Source organism: Protopterus annectens, chromosome 7.part0, assembly GCF_019279795.1.
Source record: "Protopterus annectens isolate FY-2018-M chromosome 7.part0, PAN1.0, whole genome shotgun sequence".
In the NCBI taxonomy this organism is placed as follows: Eukaryota; Metazoa; Chordata; order Ceratodontiformes; family Protopteridae; genus Protopterus; species Protopterus annectens.
Genome location: NC_056739.1, coordinates 349,390,967 through 349,409,370, shown reverse-complemented (window position 1 = coordinate 349,409,370; position 18,404 = coordinate 349,390,967). Strand labels below are relative to the sequence as shown.

The 18,404-nt window shown below is 36.4% G+C and overlaps 1 long non-coding RNA gene across 3 annotated transcripts in view; it reads left to right on the top strand.

The window, feature by feature from the left end:
* LOC122805812 overlaps positions 1-12,481 on the top strand; it is an 86,645-nt gene extending 74,164 nt beyond the window's left edge. Inside the window, exon 3 of one of the 3 annotated variants that reach the window (XR_006365456.1) lies at positions 12,023-12,481. This is a non-coding gene — a long non-coding RNA (uncharacterized LOC122805812). Of the gene's footprint in view, positions 1-2,622; positions 2,689-6,036; positions 6,883-12,022 lie in introns of those variants that run through there. The other 2 variants (XR_006365457.1, XR_006365458.1) reach the window with 2 other exon arrangements.
* Positions 12,482-18,404: the final 5,923 nt, after the last annotated feature.

Genomic DNA, 18,404 nt, shown 5'->3' with positions numbered 1-18,404 from the left:
AAACAACTAAAAACTTACACAAATATTTTATAAATTTCAAAGCTCTCTGAGCCAATGTGAATGCAGTCTCTTTAAGTGGAGCATTACATCATAATTACTTTGTTGCTGTATGTATAGCTTCTTAAAGATACACAAACTCTATTCCACTTTACATAAATATTGCACTCATTTTCATTATACATTTATAAAACATCCACTACAATCATTATGTATATATAAAAAAAATCGTACATTTAAAACTTTATAACATTTTTAAAAAACATAAAATCATATACTACACGTGTATCCGACAGTCATTAAAACTTTATCACATATCTGTATAGATCTTAGAGATAAAACACAAATAGATGCCTTAAACAATCTAAAGTAATTTTGATATTTACAGTCCACTGTAGGCATGTTTATAAATGAAACCATGTATATAATTTATTGACTCACAGACTTAATGTGTCCTAAATATCATATACAACTTGTGGTAACAAGATTAAAACTCCTTATAAAGAGTATTAAACAGCTACCGCATTCATAACTTACCACTAATACACATCTGCATTATTTTGACTGTCCTCTAACGTTTATTCTGTTTTTGAAAGTTAAACAAGTAAATCAACCTAATTTTAATAATGCTAGCACATAGTTCTTTAATCAGTATCTAAGAAAAATTATTAAAAACACAGTGTGTATAGCATAATTTGCTTTGTGCTACCCAGATCGTTCACTTACACAAGTAGGTATAAGAGATTCCACCTCTCTCAATTATGTCTACAATAAAATGTCTTACTAATAAGGGAACATCCATATTATAGTATAATATATTTCCTATATTCTCATAATGCATTAACTTCATAGCTAATATTCATATCTATAGCTTTATTATGACATAAGGCACATAAATACTGATTAAAAGATGAAATAAAATTAAAAAGACTATTTTAACACATGCCATGCTTATAAAGACGGCTTCAATGGGACAATACCATTCAGAACTTTATTGGTGTCTGCCTGGAGTCTAATAATCCATTTGGTTTCATGAAGCTTCATATATTGCCTAAGCGGTGAGATGTTTGAATGGCTTCCATAGCCATAATTTTAAATGAATGCTGTAAAGAGGTGGTTAAATATGTGTTTCTCTAAAGCATTAGTATGCAGTTTAATCCTAATACTATAAATGTGCTTTCTGATCCTATCTTTTAAACATCTGTTAGTTTTACCTACATAGAATGATTCACAAAAAGTACATTGTGCCAAGTAAATAATATTAATACTATTACAATCTGCTTCCACATCGAATCTATATTTCGTAATCATTACTTGATGTATAAAATACCCTGTTGTGTTTAAATAATCACAGTAACTACAGTTTCCACATGGGTGAGTTATTCTTGCCATTCTTGTTTTTTTTTATATTAGGTCATTATTACGATTTATTACGATTACCTAGTATTGATGCCGTGGTGGTACGGCAGTAGCGTTGTCACCTCACAGCAAGAGGTTCTCCCGTTTGATTCTCGGCTGGGCTTGGGAGTGCCTTCTGTGTGGAGTCTGCATGTCCTCCCCGCGGTTGGGTAGCATTCAAAAGACATGCTTGCGCAAATGGGCATGCCTTCGTTGAAGGTTGAGCGTTTCGTAAAAATCTACTGCCAATCATTAGGGGACCGGAGTTCCACTGTGGCGGCCCCTTACCGGGAAAAGCCGAAAGACAAACACAATTATGCTTACCTAGTAGCCTCTTAATTTATATCTTATTTTTATATCTAAAAATGGGCTTACTTCCAACTATTTTCCTTATTCTGTCATCAATCATAACAATGTCCCAGTGTTTCTGTATAACATTAGTTATTTCTTTCACATTACTGCTATGAAACATAGTGAATTTTAATTGGTCATTATCCAATATAGTGTTTCTTCTTTTTGTTATATAGGGTGTATCAGAAAAATATGGTTTAGCTACATTTGGCCTCATGGTAACAACTTCTCTCATAGCTTTTCCAACCCTTTTCCTATTGTAGCCTCCGGCTACAAAGTTTTCCGTGAGATTACTTAATTTATTTTAAAACTGTCATTGTCATTAAGTCTAGAGATTTTTATTTCTTGTTCTTTTACTATATTATTGAAGATACATCTTGGATGCATACTTTTAAGATGCAGCAACCTATTACGATGGCAAGCTTTGAATGTATCTCAGTATCAAATCCACCATCCTTTAACTTAGTAACATGTACATCTAAAAAAATCTCCACTTTCTCCTGATATCTTGGCATCAAACCTTTGATATTGGGTGGTTTCATGTATATACTTCTTTAAACACTATAAATTCCTTCTCAGATCCTGCCCATAAAAAATATTGTCAACAAAACAATGATAAAAGGGTATAAGAGTACTGTATTTATCTACATTAAATATATAGCATTTCTCCTATGTGGCCATCACCATACTGGCGTAGCTATTGGCACATGATGCCCATAGCTATGCCATCCACATGTAGATAATATTTTTTTATAAAAACTAAAACATTATTGGATACGACTATATTCATAAATTCACTGATGATTTGCACTTACTTACCATATTTACTATGTTCATTCAAATAAGTCTTAATGGCTTGTATCTCTTCTTTCTTAGGTATGACAGTAAATAATGACCTTGCATCCATGGTAACCAGATATAGGCAAGACATATTTTTACTAGTGGGAACAAAAACAAAAAGATTGTGCAAAAACTGTTATGTGTCTTCTTTTTCTTTGGATCTTTCTTTTTTACATTTGAATTACTGTTTCTTATTTGTTTCACTGGGCTGTGGTAAATGTGTATACTCTTTACTAAATAGTGGTTTAGATAATTTCATTAGAGTTGTATGAATGGAATGCTTCATGAGCATTTTTTATAACATCAGGTGATATTTTTGATGTTTTCCATGAACCAAGCGATGTTTTAGGACATAACATTTTGTAGTTTAGTTTTTTCTTTGGTTAATTTAATTGGCATTTATATTGGCCTCATTTGGTCAATAATGTCAGTTTCCATTTATTTAGTAGAGGTTAGTGTTTTATTTTATATTTTATTATTTAATTTAATGAATGTAATCACCCATGGAAAACTAGGAATATGCTTTGGAGTTTTGCAGGGTTGATTAAACTCTCATTTGTAGGCATGATGATACAGCCTTTTCAAGAACATACCATATCCTTTAGCCATTTGTCCATGATTTTCAGCATTGTTACTAGTGTGGTGTAACTATCAATGACTTGGTGATAGAACCTATCATATGGTCAGACCTTCACCTTATTCACTTTTTGATAGATTTATCAAAGGTGGATCATAGCCTTATTAATTTCTGGTCACTCTACCTAGGGTAGTACTCCCAGACCAGGGTCTCATGAGTTATAGGAACCAGAGTTATGTTACATCTAATTCACTGTTTTTTTCCTGTTCATCAGCACTTGCAGGAGTTTAGTGCAGTGGACATTGATGAGGCTACTGAGACATATAGTAAGACCTTGACATTGTTTTTTGACTTTCCAGTTTCAGGTTGTTATTTTTGGTTCACTTTCTACAACTTGAGTCATGGGCTGATCTTGAATGCTGAGATTTATCATGGGTGGCATAAATGATACAGTGAATATGATGCTGTAATTGCTTACTAGATGATACTTTTTTATTGTCTGCCTGTTCAGTTCTACCCCCAAAAAATCTTTCTTTGTTTAGGGAAATCTCAGCACTGGTAAATCAACTTGCAATGTTCTTCTAGATGGTAGACAGGCTTAACAACCAGTTCTGCTTTGCCATCTAGAGGACTTGGTCTAATGAGGAATGTGAACTTACTGTCAAATGTTTTGTTGCTAAGTTTGCCTTTATCAGGTCTAGTGTTGTCTCCATACCTCTCAAACTCTTAGTGCAAGAAATCTTGACAAAGCCTGACAAAATGGGGGGACAAAGGCCCAAAAATAGGGACAGATTTTAAATATTGCTCTTATCAACTTAGAAGGTTGCTAAAGTAACATGATTTGTATTAACATACATTTTCTGAAGGATTTGATGTCTGAAACTCTAATATATGTCATTATTTTGGACTTCACTCCTCAGATCATCCCAGCAATTTACCAGAAAACCACAAACGTTGTGAGGAACAGACCAAAAATATGAGGCAAAAATCTGGACATTCTGTTAAAATCTGGACAGTTGAGAGGTCTGGTTGTCTCTGGTGCACTTGTAGCAGTCATCAATGGTGCACATCAGTGAACATGATCATGTTCTTGTTTTGAGTTTGCTGTTCATGATTAAGAAAAGTTTCTTAAACTGTTTTCCAGAATGTGCTGAACCATCTGTGAATTAGACCATTCTCCAACTAAGCTTGTAAAATCATACTTTGATACCTTGGGTCCAATCCTTCATCAGACTAACTAATCCTAATGAATGGAGTCTTTCCATTGTCATTAAAGGACATATAGGTTACTGCTATCTTTAAGAAAGGATGACGGTAATCTGGACAACAACAGACCTATATCACACCTCCCCTTCTTCTTAAGAAGATTATGTATGCCCACTTGGATTCATGTTTAATTTGATGTTAATCAGATTTATGACCCATAGTAGATGGGTTTTAGTCTAATCTTTGTACTAAACCTACCATAGTTAAGGTGCTTAATGATCACCTAACAGCTAGAAATCAACACTGTTACTCCATCTTAGCCATTTTAAATCTTCCTTCAGCATTTGATACAGTGGATAGTGAGATTTTGGATGACATTTTGATCCATTATTGTGGTGTCTTGGGTATAGTATGTCAGTGGTTTGCCTCTTGTCTTTCTGGACATATGAGCCACTTGTGTCTGGAGTTAACACCTCCTCACTTTTCTCCCTGACATGCCAGGGGCAGTGAGGTGCAGTTTTGGGTCTGTTGCTTTTTACTCCTTATATGCTGACACTTGGAGATATTATCTGAAGCAAAGATTTAATCTATCATTGTGGTAGTGATGACACACTGCTTAACCTCTCCTTATCCTAAGATTCTATGTTATCCTTAAACAAAGTTGTTTCGGTCTTGGAAAGTATTCATAATTCATGATTAATAATTGGCTGAAGGTCAATACCAGCAAAGCTGTTGCTATGGCCATTCGTGATACAGTTCAAAATTTTTCTGCTTCAGTTTTGTCCACAAATACCATATACTGTGGCAACAAACTATAATTTGTGTCAAAAGTGCATAATTTAGTTATGATGTTTCTTGATTGTCTCACCCTTAGAGACCAAGTGTCTGCCATCTTGAAGTCTTCAGGTCATAATTTATGAAATGTCTACCTAATTAAACCTTATTCCATCAGGTGATTTGCCTCTGGTTGTGTATCATCTGTTTTCCTCACAGCAGGACTACTGTAATACCATTGACCTGGGGTCTCTGGCTACCTAGTTGGACTGACATCATTTGGTGCAGACTTCTGCTGCTTGGTTACTTATTGGAGAATGCAGATAGCACCATATTACACTGTCTCTGCAGAGGCAGCACTAGTTGCCTGTTTGGTCTCATGTCACTTACAAAGGTCTTGTCCTAGTATAGCTTACCCTTCACAACTTGTCTCCCTCTCTATTAGGGAACCTCTGAGCTGTGTACCACCAGTCTTGTGCTCTGAAGTCTTATACCTGTGGGTTGCTTGAGGTTCCAAGAATCCAGCTTGATTCTTCAGGTGAGTGCTCTTTTGCTTAACAAGGACCAGATCTTTAGAACTTAATACCAGGATAGTTGAGGCTGACTCCAGAACTTGAAATATTTAAGATTTCTGTCAGAACCTACATTTCTGAAGTTGTTTTTGGCAGCAAGTTGCCTCAGCTATATTTGTTGTTGTGGCTTTTTTTTTTGTATTTCTCTGCTGTTACAATTTTGTGAATGTTTACTTATTTTATGCTTGTAATAGCATTTAGTCTACAGGCACTTAAAAGTAAAAGTGAACTTGAATGTAAGATAGAAAAAGTTAATCTTCACATCTTGAGTGAGTTGTAGATTGTAACACTGACAATGCTCTTTGTGTTTATTTTTTTTAGGTTGTATCTTGTTGTACAGTGACAACATTACCTTTCAACTATGTGTCTCAGGCTACGTTGTACACCTGAAGTTAATCATTATATTCTTCCACTGTGACGAATGGGATGTATTGACATTATAAACAAAACTAGGTCTGTTTTTCTTGTTTGTTTGTTTACTGTATAGCACAGACATTTCAACAACAAATACTTTAAATGCCATCCCCCAAATTTGAACTCAACCATTTCCGAGGACCCTTCTTCAGGCACTGTGATGATGAAACCTTACCTACCCCAATGCCTTCCTTCTTTTCAGATTTTGCTGAGGCTTATGATCCGTAGAGTAATTGGAGCAATATTTGATAAAAAGAGGAAAATCTCCAGGGTCTTCCCATTTTCAACATCATTTCAAAGATGCCATTTTTTCCTGTTTGAAATTACCCAAATTTAGCTTCTTCTTCTTCTATTCATAAGAGGTCTCTACCACCCACTAGTAGAGTGAAGTGACATTTTGTGGTCCATTCCTTCCCCTTTAGCATAAGTTCTTCTACTCTGCACCCAGTGGGTGCTGGGCTAAGTTCCAGGTCACTTTTGATCCTGAATTGGATTAAACAGGTAATCAGAAAATGAATGACTAAATATAGGTCTATGTGTAGTATGGGAATTCATCATAACATACTGTATTGTATAGTGTTCTAATCACTGCTGGCCTCAGATCATGGGCTTATGTTTTATGTTTATGCGTTATGTTTTAAATGACTTCATGGAAATCTCTGGCCATGCATTATTCTTTATTTGTTGTATGCTATAGCTGATTTGTGGAATTTGCTTATTAGCACAAAAATTAACATGCGTATATATATACACACACACACACACACACACACACACACACATATATATATATATATATATATATATATATATATATATATATATAGAAGGAAAATGAGTATGGTGCACTCTAGGATGCCTAGGTAAAATCAAGAAGCCTAAATCCAACTTCTTGGTACTGTGACCAAGATGACCTAAGTCTGATTAGTGGCTTGGGCATAAAGATGGGAAGGAGTGGTCTGTGCCAGCTTGCCTCTGGGTGAGGTTGGGGACTGGGGATCTAGGTTGGTTTGTATAGTAGTTGGAGGACATTGGTAAGCTGGCACCAAAGACAGTAATGCCTACATCCTCACATGGGAGTGCTACAAAATCCTAAAAGCCCAAAATCCTGAGACCAAAATCCCAAAAGTTCAAAATACTGAAACTCAAAATACTGAATCTCATAATACTGAAAACACACAGGATACCAACACTTACTATATTCCAGCACAGATACATGCAGAAACAAATAAAAAACAAACTATATTACTCTTCTCCAAGTATAAACAGGGGGGCAAGCCCCCCCTGCACCTCCCATGTGGGGGGCTGTGCTCCCAATACCCCCTGCTACTTAAATATATCAACTCCAAGATGGCAATTAATGTAGTCATGAGCAATCCCGAAGCTGAAATATTTAACTAGCAGGGGGTGTGGGAGCACAGGGGGGCTTGCCCTCCTGCTTATAATTGAAGGGTAATATATTTCTGTATGTTCTTGTGCTGGAATAAAGTAAGTGCTGGTATCCTGTGTGTTTTCAGTTTTATGAGATTCAGCATTTTGAGATGATCATCGTGTTTCACTGTTTGCAGTTATTACATTTGGGTAATCTGCTGGCAGGTTGCCCTCAGTCGGCCTGATTAACAAAGTCTTGGGTCCTGCGTTGGTTGCTGTCCCTTCTTCCATGACATCAGGTCGTCAGGGGTATAAAACATGCAGCTGACACCATTACATCAGTCTTTCTTGCCGCACGGTGCCTGAAGCAGAAGCAGTTCACAAGTGCAGGTTGGCAGACTCCTGAAATTTTTGTTTTCGAGTTTCAGAACCGAAGTCTTCAACTAAAAGCTAAGTACCCCATTGGGGAAACATTTTCTTGCTCCTTATCGATGTCAGTAAAAGTTAATAATTGTATTACCTGTGGGAAGCAAATACCTCATAAGGATTTTCATTTGTACTGTATTCCTTGCCTAGGCCCTGACCACAACGTACCTTGCTGTCAATTTTGTGCTTTATTTAATCAGTGCACTATCCATCGCCGGTACATTTTTGCTTTAAAATATTTCGGTTCTCGATTTAATTATCCAGAAATGACATCGGTTAGCCATCCGACTACCGGAATACAGAAAAAATACAAAGAAAAAGACAGAGACAGGCCGTTGAGGTCCAAAACTGCCAAAGACGCTTCTCCTAAGCCAGTCACCAGTTCGCCAGTCCTCAGTGAGTTGCTTTCGCAGCCCCTGATACCTGCTACTTCTGATTTGCAGGCCTCTACTGAGACCCATTCAGAGTCCGGTATGTCTCGAGATGCTTCACATATGGAACCTGCGGATGTCTCTACCTTGGATGAGTCCGGAGCCGCTGAGCAGGTACCGGCTTCTGAGGGTATATTCAGGCCTACAGACTTGCATATTAAACCGACTCCAACTTCAGTGCTCAGGCCTAAATCTCGATCTATGTCTAACAAATTGATGCCCAGGCCACATGTTCAGGCCCCTATGCATAAAAAACAAATGATCAAAATGGCTGAAGATTTAATTACGCTGATCAGGGGTAGTCAAACCCCCCCCCCCCCCCCCAAGAGACCTAGAATTGAATTTGACTATGAATCTTCTGAAAAGGACTCTGTTTCTTCTGACTCTTGATCTAGATTTGTCCATACCTACTTATGAGGACTCTGATGCAGAGGACTCCATTGCCTCTGCTTCTCCGTTTGAGGATTTCTCTTTTGGGGAAATTTTACATACCTTAAGGGAGCATTCCCACTGGGAAAGTCAGGATTTCTCTGAATCCAAAAAGAGGCTTAGGGATTTCCTTCTTCTTCCTCAGCATAGGCCTTTGGCTATACCTCCAGTACTAGACATTATTGATGATGTGTTTTCGGAAACCAGTATGGCCCACAAATTCCTTTTCAAAAATCCAGTTGCAGACCCTGAAACCATTTCTCAGGGCCCCAAGGGCATTAAGGCTTCTACTGCTAAAAATCCTACCCCTTCTGATAGAGACTCTAGGGCGCTGGATAGATGGGGTAAAAAGGGTTATACTTCTGCAACCTTAGCAATCAGGGCTTTAAACTGTCAATTCCATATGCTAAAATATCAACAGCATATCATGGGACTGCTTAAACAGAAAATGATGTTGATTTCTGACTGTGTGGAGAATAAAGATTTGCAGGATATGTATATAATAAATAGTTTTAAAATCAAGCCGTGAAGTTCTTCTTGGATCGTATCACCCACAACAGCGAATTAATACTCTTAAACATACTAATGCCCAATTACATTTTTGGGTATTGACAAAATTATGTTTAATGGTCCAAATCAATTAGGATGGAAAAACATGCTTAGTGTAAAAGAATGTTTTTGGATTGTGAAACTAGGAGCTTTATTTCTCCTGGTTTGAATGAACATTAGTTTAAGTATTGTATTTATATATGATATATGTCTTTAAATGGGAGTCCAAGGAATTTTGATGTCATCGTTAAGGAAGTGATAAGTAACTGCTGAACATTTCAATTGTATTACCATACTGAGGAAGGCTGTTGCCGAAACTGGTATACATTTTTTAAACTGACTAAATAAAGAATAAATTGTTGGATTGGGTTTGGAGAGTGCTGGCCTTTGTTTTTTTTTTTTCCTGTTGCAAGTTGCTTTTTGCCATCCAGTTTCACTACTATGCGAATTGCTGTTGATGTATAGATGCAAAATAAATACATGTATTGAGTGCACATTTTCCACAAACTGTGCACCTTACTTAATATATAATACTAAATGTTGTGCATGTTACCACTAAAGACATGTTTCTAAAATACATAATTTCATTATGTTTAGCAGCAGATGACTGTGTAATACAGAGTAAAATGTGGCTTGTCTAGTTCTCACACTCTCTGAACTCCAGTTTTGGTACAACTGAGGATGGCTTGGAAAAAGGAGAGAGTCAGGAGGCATCACAGGTTGAAAATAACAATCTTGGATAAAGTTATGGCTTCACTGAATTTCAACAATGAATAGATACAAGTGGTTGTTGTTCCTGAACTGGTATGGAAAAAAGAAAAGATGCGGAACCCAGGAATTAATGCTGCCAGTTAGATGTACTACTAGACCTCCATTTAAACAAAAATTCATTTAGTAACTTTGGTATACATATTAATACTTTATCTTACCTAAACCAACATCAGAAGAAAAAAGTTAGGCATAGTTGCTACAGTGGCAAACATGTAAACTTGTAAAACTAAACCTTTTGTTAGTCAGCACATAGAAAGTCTATTTGGATTTAAAAAGCAGGCTTACTAGAATTTATAACCAGAAAATTTGCCATCCACATATTTTGTATGAATGCATTTCTTTTTTTTTTCTGCCAGAGACCTTTTGCCTTTTATCAGTATGAAGGACAAACAATCGTGGGTCAATAGTTTTGGTATACTCTCCCAAATAAAGAAATGTCAAAATGCCATTTAAGGAGTTGCTTTCTATTTAACCATCCATCTATATATCTGTCTATCAATTTTAAAGTTCCTGTTAGTAAACCCTTATTAGAGTCTCTGACTATAATAATTAAAACAAAACATAATAATTTTATTACTAGTTTGTTAACCAGGTCAATTCTGCTGGAGACAATCAATTTACAGAGGAGAACTGGGAAATAATTAGAGAAAAAAAAATTAATACAAAAACATAATATAATATCAGAAGACATAATTCGATAAATATCTGTGTCACAAAAATATCGATTTGATTGCAGATATTAGTAATGTTATTAGCAACAAATATTCTTATGTAAAACCTGGCAATCTATGCATACTGATGATATTATATTGCATTAACTTCCTGCATTTAAAAAAAAAATCATATACAGCTCATATAACTGCTATTTTTAATCAACACTGTTTGCAAATGATGTAACTGATGTCAAGCATGGTTGAATAATGTCACTGTTGCTCATGACTGAAACTGACTGTAAATGATGAAATAATGCAAATTATGCCCATGATGTTTGTATAGTGCAGCCTTTCTCCCCAGGCCTACGCTGAAAAAGGACACTGTTCAGTTGACTTTCCTGGTAAACAAATGTCAATAAATAAATAAAGAAAGAACAAATTATTTTATCTAATAAATAATGTTTCATGTTTCTGGGACACAGGAAGTAATCAGAGATGAAAAGTAAATCTGAGTCTCACATGTGAGTTTATATCAGTTTTTCTAATTGAAAAAGTGTGGTTATTTATTCAAAATGATGATGCAGAAGTATACTATTATGAGGTAAAAATTAGGATATTATAGGGGCTTATATCAAAAAAAAAATCTGTATTTTGCGATAATTGTATGAATGTCAACACAAAGCTCTATAATTAGATTAAAAATTATATGTGTTCTGAAAGAGAGTACGCCAAGGTCAGCCAAGCTGTAAGTCAGCAGATACCATTGGGATCATCCGAAGCCTCCTTACCTATTGATGGAGGTTTGTAATTCTCAGGACCCATTCACAAAGTACTGTATCAGTCATAGCACTGCTGTTGTAATGGTATCGTCCTTCTGAACGCCTTCCAAGAATAGAAATGATATTAAGGGAAGGTAACAACGGCAGTGCTGTGACTGACAAATCACTCTTTGATGGACTTACGCAAGTGTTCATTAATCATTCAGGCTCAGTCAAGAAACTAGACACATTTCCTGACCCCTCCTCATATTATTGAGTCTACTGTCCTGTTCTTCTCTCTACGGCCTTACATTGCCCTTCTGGTAATTTCAGAATTCTAAAAGTATTTCTTCTACTAACTAAAGACTAGTTACTATGCAGAATCCGATTGTTAACTTCTAATATATATTCTAGTCTGTTGACACCTTAGCATTAATACAATGTGCTAGCTGCTAATTAACTTTGAACACATATACATTCATTTATTTTTTCTATTATTTTTCAGTTCGAAAGTGCACTGCCTCTCCACTGCTGGTCGTATGAGCTATGGTGAAACAGCGAACATATGTGGTCACAACTACTCACGTTATACTGAATGTAATTATGCACCACGATTCTGCTTACTGACTTTATATTATTTATTTTCCTTGTATACTCTGTGTGCCCATCTCTGACAGTTATAAAGCACTGACCACTACAATCATCCCCATTCATTCACCTACCTACTGGAGCTTATTGTGGGAGAGACTATCATGCAGGCAACCACAGCCATCAGGAAATTTTCTATTTTTTGGCCTAATCCCCCTCACCCGATGGCTGATGTGTGTACCTGTAGAATTGAGGGTCTGATACCTCCATCCCCACCATAACCACATGCTCATTCCTGCATATGATTAATTAAAGCTCCTGCACAAATGTAGTTTGGCAGAAGCAAGCACAAGCCCATGGCCTTCATGCTAAATGCCACACAGCTCTCTCTCTAGTAGGCATCAACACTAAAGTATGGCAAGCTGCTTCCCTCCCCACATGCTGCACGAGATGTTGTCAGTTGTTCTTTCCTGCCCTTCCTCACCAGATTCTTCTGCACCCAGGTTGTTACCTGACACCTAAGTATAGGTATAGCAGTTAGGACTTTATCTCTCTCCAGATCACAGCATTAGCATGACAAAATATATTCTTACGTAATACTGTAATGTGTTTCACACACTCTAAATGTTCACATTTTATCTTACTGATCAAATTTACTGCTGTTTATTGTAGTCTTCACCCATGACTGCATGACTCTCTCATAATGAACTAATAAGGTTCTGTAGAGCTTTACTCTGAGGTTTACTTGTAGTTAGCTAGAAATGGCTAACTCAGTCAACAAACTCTGATGAGTAAATAAATAAGAAAGCAGGCACTGCAGAGGAACTCTCTCATCTTCATCAAAGACGTAGCTCTTTTCTATAACACTGTTAATAAATTATATTAAAACAAAAATTGGTTTTGAAAAAAAATTCCATTTCACAAAATATGTTTTCTTATGCCTCAAATGCTTCTCTGTTATCAACAACAAATCTTGTCACTAAAAACATCCCTGAATGACTTAGCAATACAAACCTCCTATATAATGCATCATTGACAAAATCCCAAACCACTCCTTAGTTTTTTCTGTGCAAAAAGTTACATGTGCCACAGAGTATACATTTTAAGCTTTTAATTAATACTCTCAGCTGAGAGGTGGCTCTCTGCATACATTAATTTTTTGTTTTTAATTTCTCCAAGACTTTTGGGTTTCTAATACCATGATGGGAATGTACCCCATTCCTAAGTCAAAGTACGATTAAAGTTCATGAAATAAGTATTGTTTTACTCTTTGATGCTAGCCAAAAGTGCTCTTCACAGCACCCGCAGTGTGCCCAGTAATGACTCCTTTTGCAATTCATACTGTGTTACATGAATTGGTAACATATCTAAATACGATTGTAAATTCTTTTTTATAAGACCAGTTGCTCCTACTACTATTAGAACTGTCATGGGTATCTTTCTTCAACATGGCTCTCATTTCTGCCTGCAGATCCAGGTATTTTATGACTATATGTCTCTCTGTACCCAAGACACTGTAGTCACTTGGTGTGGCGATTTCAATGATCAATGCTACTTTTGTTTTCTTTTCTTGGACCACTATATCTGGTTTTCTAGCATCTATCTTTTGAACTGTTGGTATTGGGTGATCCCATGTGATATAAACGTCATCATTTTCTAAGATTCTTTGTGACTCATGTTTCCAGTGTTTTTCAACCATTTCAATACCATAATGTTTGCACAATCTCCAGTGTAACAGTTTCACCACATTATTATGCCTTTCAGTATACAGTCCCTCTGCCATTAGTGCGTCGCAACCAGCAACAAGGTGTGTGACTATTTCCAATTCGGTTTTACAAAACCTGCATATGTCTGTTTCTCCCACATGTTCAATGGACTTTGTAAACCAGTGTGTATGTAGCCCACTATCTTGGGCTGCCAATATTAACCTTTCATTTCTTGATGTGAATTCACCTCTCCTTAACCATTCCTGTGTTTGTTCTTGATCAACACGAGGCTCTTCCAGACGTTTTCTATACTTGCAACTATATTTATGTTTTTTCCACATTTCTTATCTTATCATCTGGTCCTTCACCTTATATTCTTTCTTTTGTTTTTTAGCACATTCATTTGCTGCCTGGTTTTTATCTACTTCTGGTTTAATTTCCATTCCTGCTTGACGTCGATATGCTTCTGCTAAATTAAGCAGAGATGTTATCTTAGATTTATTCTCCTCATGTTTCAAAACTTTCACTACATTTGGATCCTGTGAGGTCAGCAGATATGTGTGGAGTCCCACTATTGCAGATCTATACATGTAATTAATTTCAAGGAGGCCCATCCCTCCTTTGGAACGGGGAATATATAATCTTGGTATACACTGATTTTTATAAATCATTTGGTAAGCATGAGACATCCTTCTTGTTTTAATATCCAATCTATCCAACACTTTTTGAGGCCAGTCAAGCACTCCAAAACTATAAGTTAGGACAGGAAGAGCAAATTGATTTATGGCTTGGATCTTGTTCCTAGATATTAATGCTATTTTCAGGATTAATTTAAGTCTTCTAAAGTAATCCTTATTGAGTTTTATTTGCATTTGTTCATGTTTTATTGCTGATCCTTCATCAATTCCCAAGTATTTATAAACTCCCTCTTGCTCAAGTTCTTTCATATCACATTCTTGCCCCAAACTGATGTTTTCCTGGTGCTGCAGTTTTCCTTTTTTAAAGGTTGCTTTTGCACATTTATCAAGACCAAATGACATTCCAATATCATCTGAAAAAGTTTTGACAACCTGCAGCTGTGCTTTCAGTTCCTCATCTGATGAGCTATACAGTTTTAAATCATCAACAAAGAGAAGATGAGAAGTCATTAGACTTAGTTGTTTTCTAGAAGCCAAATTGTAGCCATGGCCTAAGCTGTTAAGTAAACAGCCTAATGGATTAATGGCAAGGCAGAATAGCAACAGTGAGAGAGAGTCTGGGATAATAATCTGTCCTTTATCATGGCTTAATTGCAAAGTGGTCTGCCACTGTTTCATAGTTACTGTAATGTAGTTAATCAGTGCAGGGTGCATCTTATACATTTTAAGTGCTCTTCTTCTGCTTTTTTGTAGTCAATCCATGTCATACTTAGATTCTTCCCCTTCTTACAGTTCTCCACTATAACTTTGTTTAACAGCAAATAATCCTTTGCTCCATATAACTTTCTTTTATTGCCCTTTTGTTCTACTGCCATAATTGAGTTTTTTTCTAAATGACTATAAACTCTGTCGGCGTCAATTCCTGTGTATAATTTATACATCGTCAGAAGACATGTTATTGGTCTACAATTTTTAGGATAGCTTGCAGGTTCACTCTTAAGTAAGAGCATTGTTTTTTCTGTTGTTAACGAGTGTGGTGTATGTTCAGGGTGTGCGTATAAATAGTTCTTACTCATGGCAAAATCCTTGTGTAAAGAAGTTAATACTTTAAGCCAAAAGTTAGGTACTGCATCTGGGCTTGGGGTTTTCCAGTTAGAGGCTTTTCTCAACTTTGTTTCAATCTCACTGGCTGTTATTTCATCCCATTTCATATCCTGTACCTTTAAACTTCTTATTTTTTCTTTTACATCTTCTATCCATTTAGCATCTTTGTTATGTCCCACAGGATCTTCATAGATACTTCTCCAAAATATATCTGGTGGTCTTTCAATTCCTTTTACCTTATTTCCCAATTCTCTATAAAACTTTTTTGGTTCATTTTTTGAAACTGCGGTGGTGCAGCGGTAGCATTGTTACCTCATAGCAAGAGGTTCTCCCGTTCGATTCTCGGCTGGAGTGCCTTCTATGTGGAGTCTGCATGTCCTCCCCTCAGTCGAGTGGTGTTCAAAAGACATGCGTGAATGGGCATGCCTTCGTTGAAGGTTGGGCGTCGGGCTGGCACCTCGGCACCATAAAAATCTACTGCCAATCATTAGTAGACCGGAGTTCTGCTGTGGCGACCCCTAACCGGGAAAAGCCAAAAGAAGAAGAACAACAATAAATTGCTTATTTTGTGCTTTTCCCTTATATTTATCTTTGTATCTTCTAAGTCTTTCCGCCTGTTTTGAAATTTTTAGTTTATCTCCAATAGTGCATAATAGAGCCCGGTCTGTTCTAATACTGTGCATTGCTTTTATCACATCTATCTTTCTTACTATTTTTGTTGATCTGTTCTCTCTTCTATAATCTCATAACAATGATACTTCTTGTCTTAGCTGCTTTATAGTTTTCTCTGTTTGATATTTCCATGATGGTATTCACTTTTGCCCCTTCTTTTCCCTTGCTACCCTCTGTTCCTGTGGTAGAACTTTATCAGTTATTAATTTAGTAGTACAGTAATATATTCTGTTTACTTCTGTTATATCGCATGGGTCTCTATGGACAGTCCTAATTACTGTGTTCATTTGTTTTATCAAGCTTCTGACTTTTGGGGTTTTATTAACCTTCTGCAGTCTATTTCTCTCATTGATCTTGCTATATCTGTCTTTGTCTATTAAATCAAGCAACTCTTCTCTTAACTCATTTTCTTCCATACTGAGTGCATATCCCTTGTTTTCCGTTTCCTGCGGGCATTCTATAGAAAGTTCTATAGCATCTTCCTGTGGCACATTCTCTTCAGTTTCATCCTGTGTCATCCATTGCTCTGTCATATGGAAACTCACTGGCCTATCACTCCTCAACTTTGACTGCATCAGAGTTTCACAGTTTTCTGTTCCTTTCCTTGCTGTCTAGCTTCAAGTGAACATTTATACTGGTTTCCTGTGGACGGCGCCAAAATATCTTGATATGGCACCTGACCAATTACTTCCTGTTCCACTGGTTTCCCCTTAATTTTCATATCCATTGCTCTATCTTGTTGTGGTGCTTTCTGTATTCAATTTACTACACTGAATCCTTCTCTTGGAAGCTGTTCCATAACCTCAATTTCTAGTTCTTTGACTTTTCCGTCACTAATCTTTTTTTTCTACTTTTCCTCTTAGTCTTCTTATTTTTTGTATTGTGAAGTTTTCCATACCGGATTCCTTTCCCTATATTTTTCTTCAAATATCTTTGGTGCTGCTCTTTTTGTATTGGTTAGTTTTGCTTTCTCCTTTGCATAAATATTATACCATGTTAAATCTCTTTTCCTTTCCCCTGTCCATATTTCTTCTTCACATGTCTTCTGATCTTCTTGCGTTTTCTTATTCTGGGGACTCACTCCATCATGCTATGATGTAGTTTGTTTTAGACCTTCTACATTAAATCCTTCACTTTGCAGGAACTCCATAACTTCAACTTCTATTTCTTTAACTTCTATTTACTAATCGTCTTTTCTACATTACATATTTGTGCTATTAATCTTTTTATTGTGAAATTATCCATATCTGGATGTCTTTGCCTGTATTTCTCTTTGAATATCTTTGAGACTGCCTTCTCTATATTAGTTAACTTGGCTTTCTCCTTTTCATAAATATTGCACCATATCAAATCTCTCTTTCTTTCCCATGTTCATATTTCTTTTTTATATTTTTCAAATATCTCTAGGTTTTGTTATTTATATTTTGTCACTTCCTCAGATGTTTCTTTTTCCAAACAGATCAACATTTCTTGATCTATATACTCTTTTTCAAAAATCTGTTGTATTAATGAAAGCAAATTTTTATTTGAAGCTTCTCACAGTTTTTCCTGCGGAAGTATTTTTCTTTCCTCTAATTTTTCTCTTGATCATTTTGTATATCTTGTGTCTGGAAATTCTGGGCTTTTTACATAGTACTAACAATACATCATTTCTTTCTTATCCTCAACAGTCCACTCTATCATCTTTATGGTTCTTCTTTGTCGTTTTTGTGGACTGCTACTTCTTTCTACAACAGGGGGGGCCATCCTCCTCCAGAGCCTGGCCTGGCCCCATTGTAGGAATGTTTCCATATTTTAAGGATGCTACACTGTCATTTTTTCCATTCCTGGCACCAGTGCGCCTACCAGGATTGGGCACTTTTTTATCCTGGGCCTTGTGCACCCAGCTATCTTTTTTATTTTGATTTACTTCTGTCCATGATATATGCTATATAAATATAGTCTATATATCAGTGTCGCCTTGGTGAGATTTTGTGATAAACAAGGTCTACCTTGTGAAGGTACTCACCAAGACTTGAGGATGAATTCAAGTTCAGCACTACTACTCTCCTTTGCTTGCTGACTTTCATCTCTCCATCAGGACCTACTGAAGGTAAAATTATGATCAGTGAAGTCAAATGAATTACAAACTTCCTTTCTCAGACTCTGCAGTCTAATACCACCTTGCACCTCTGTCCGC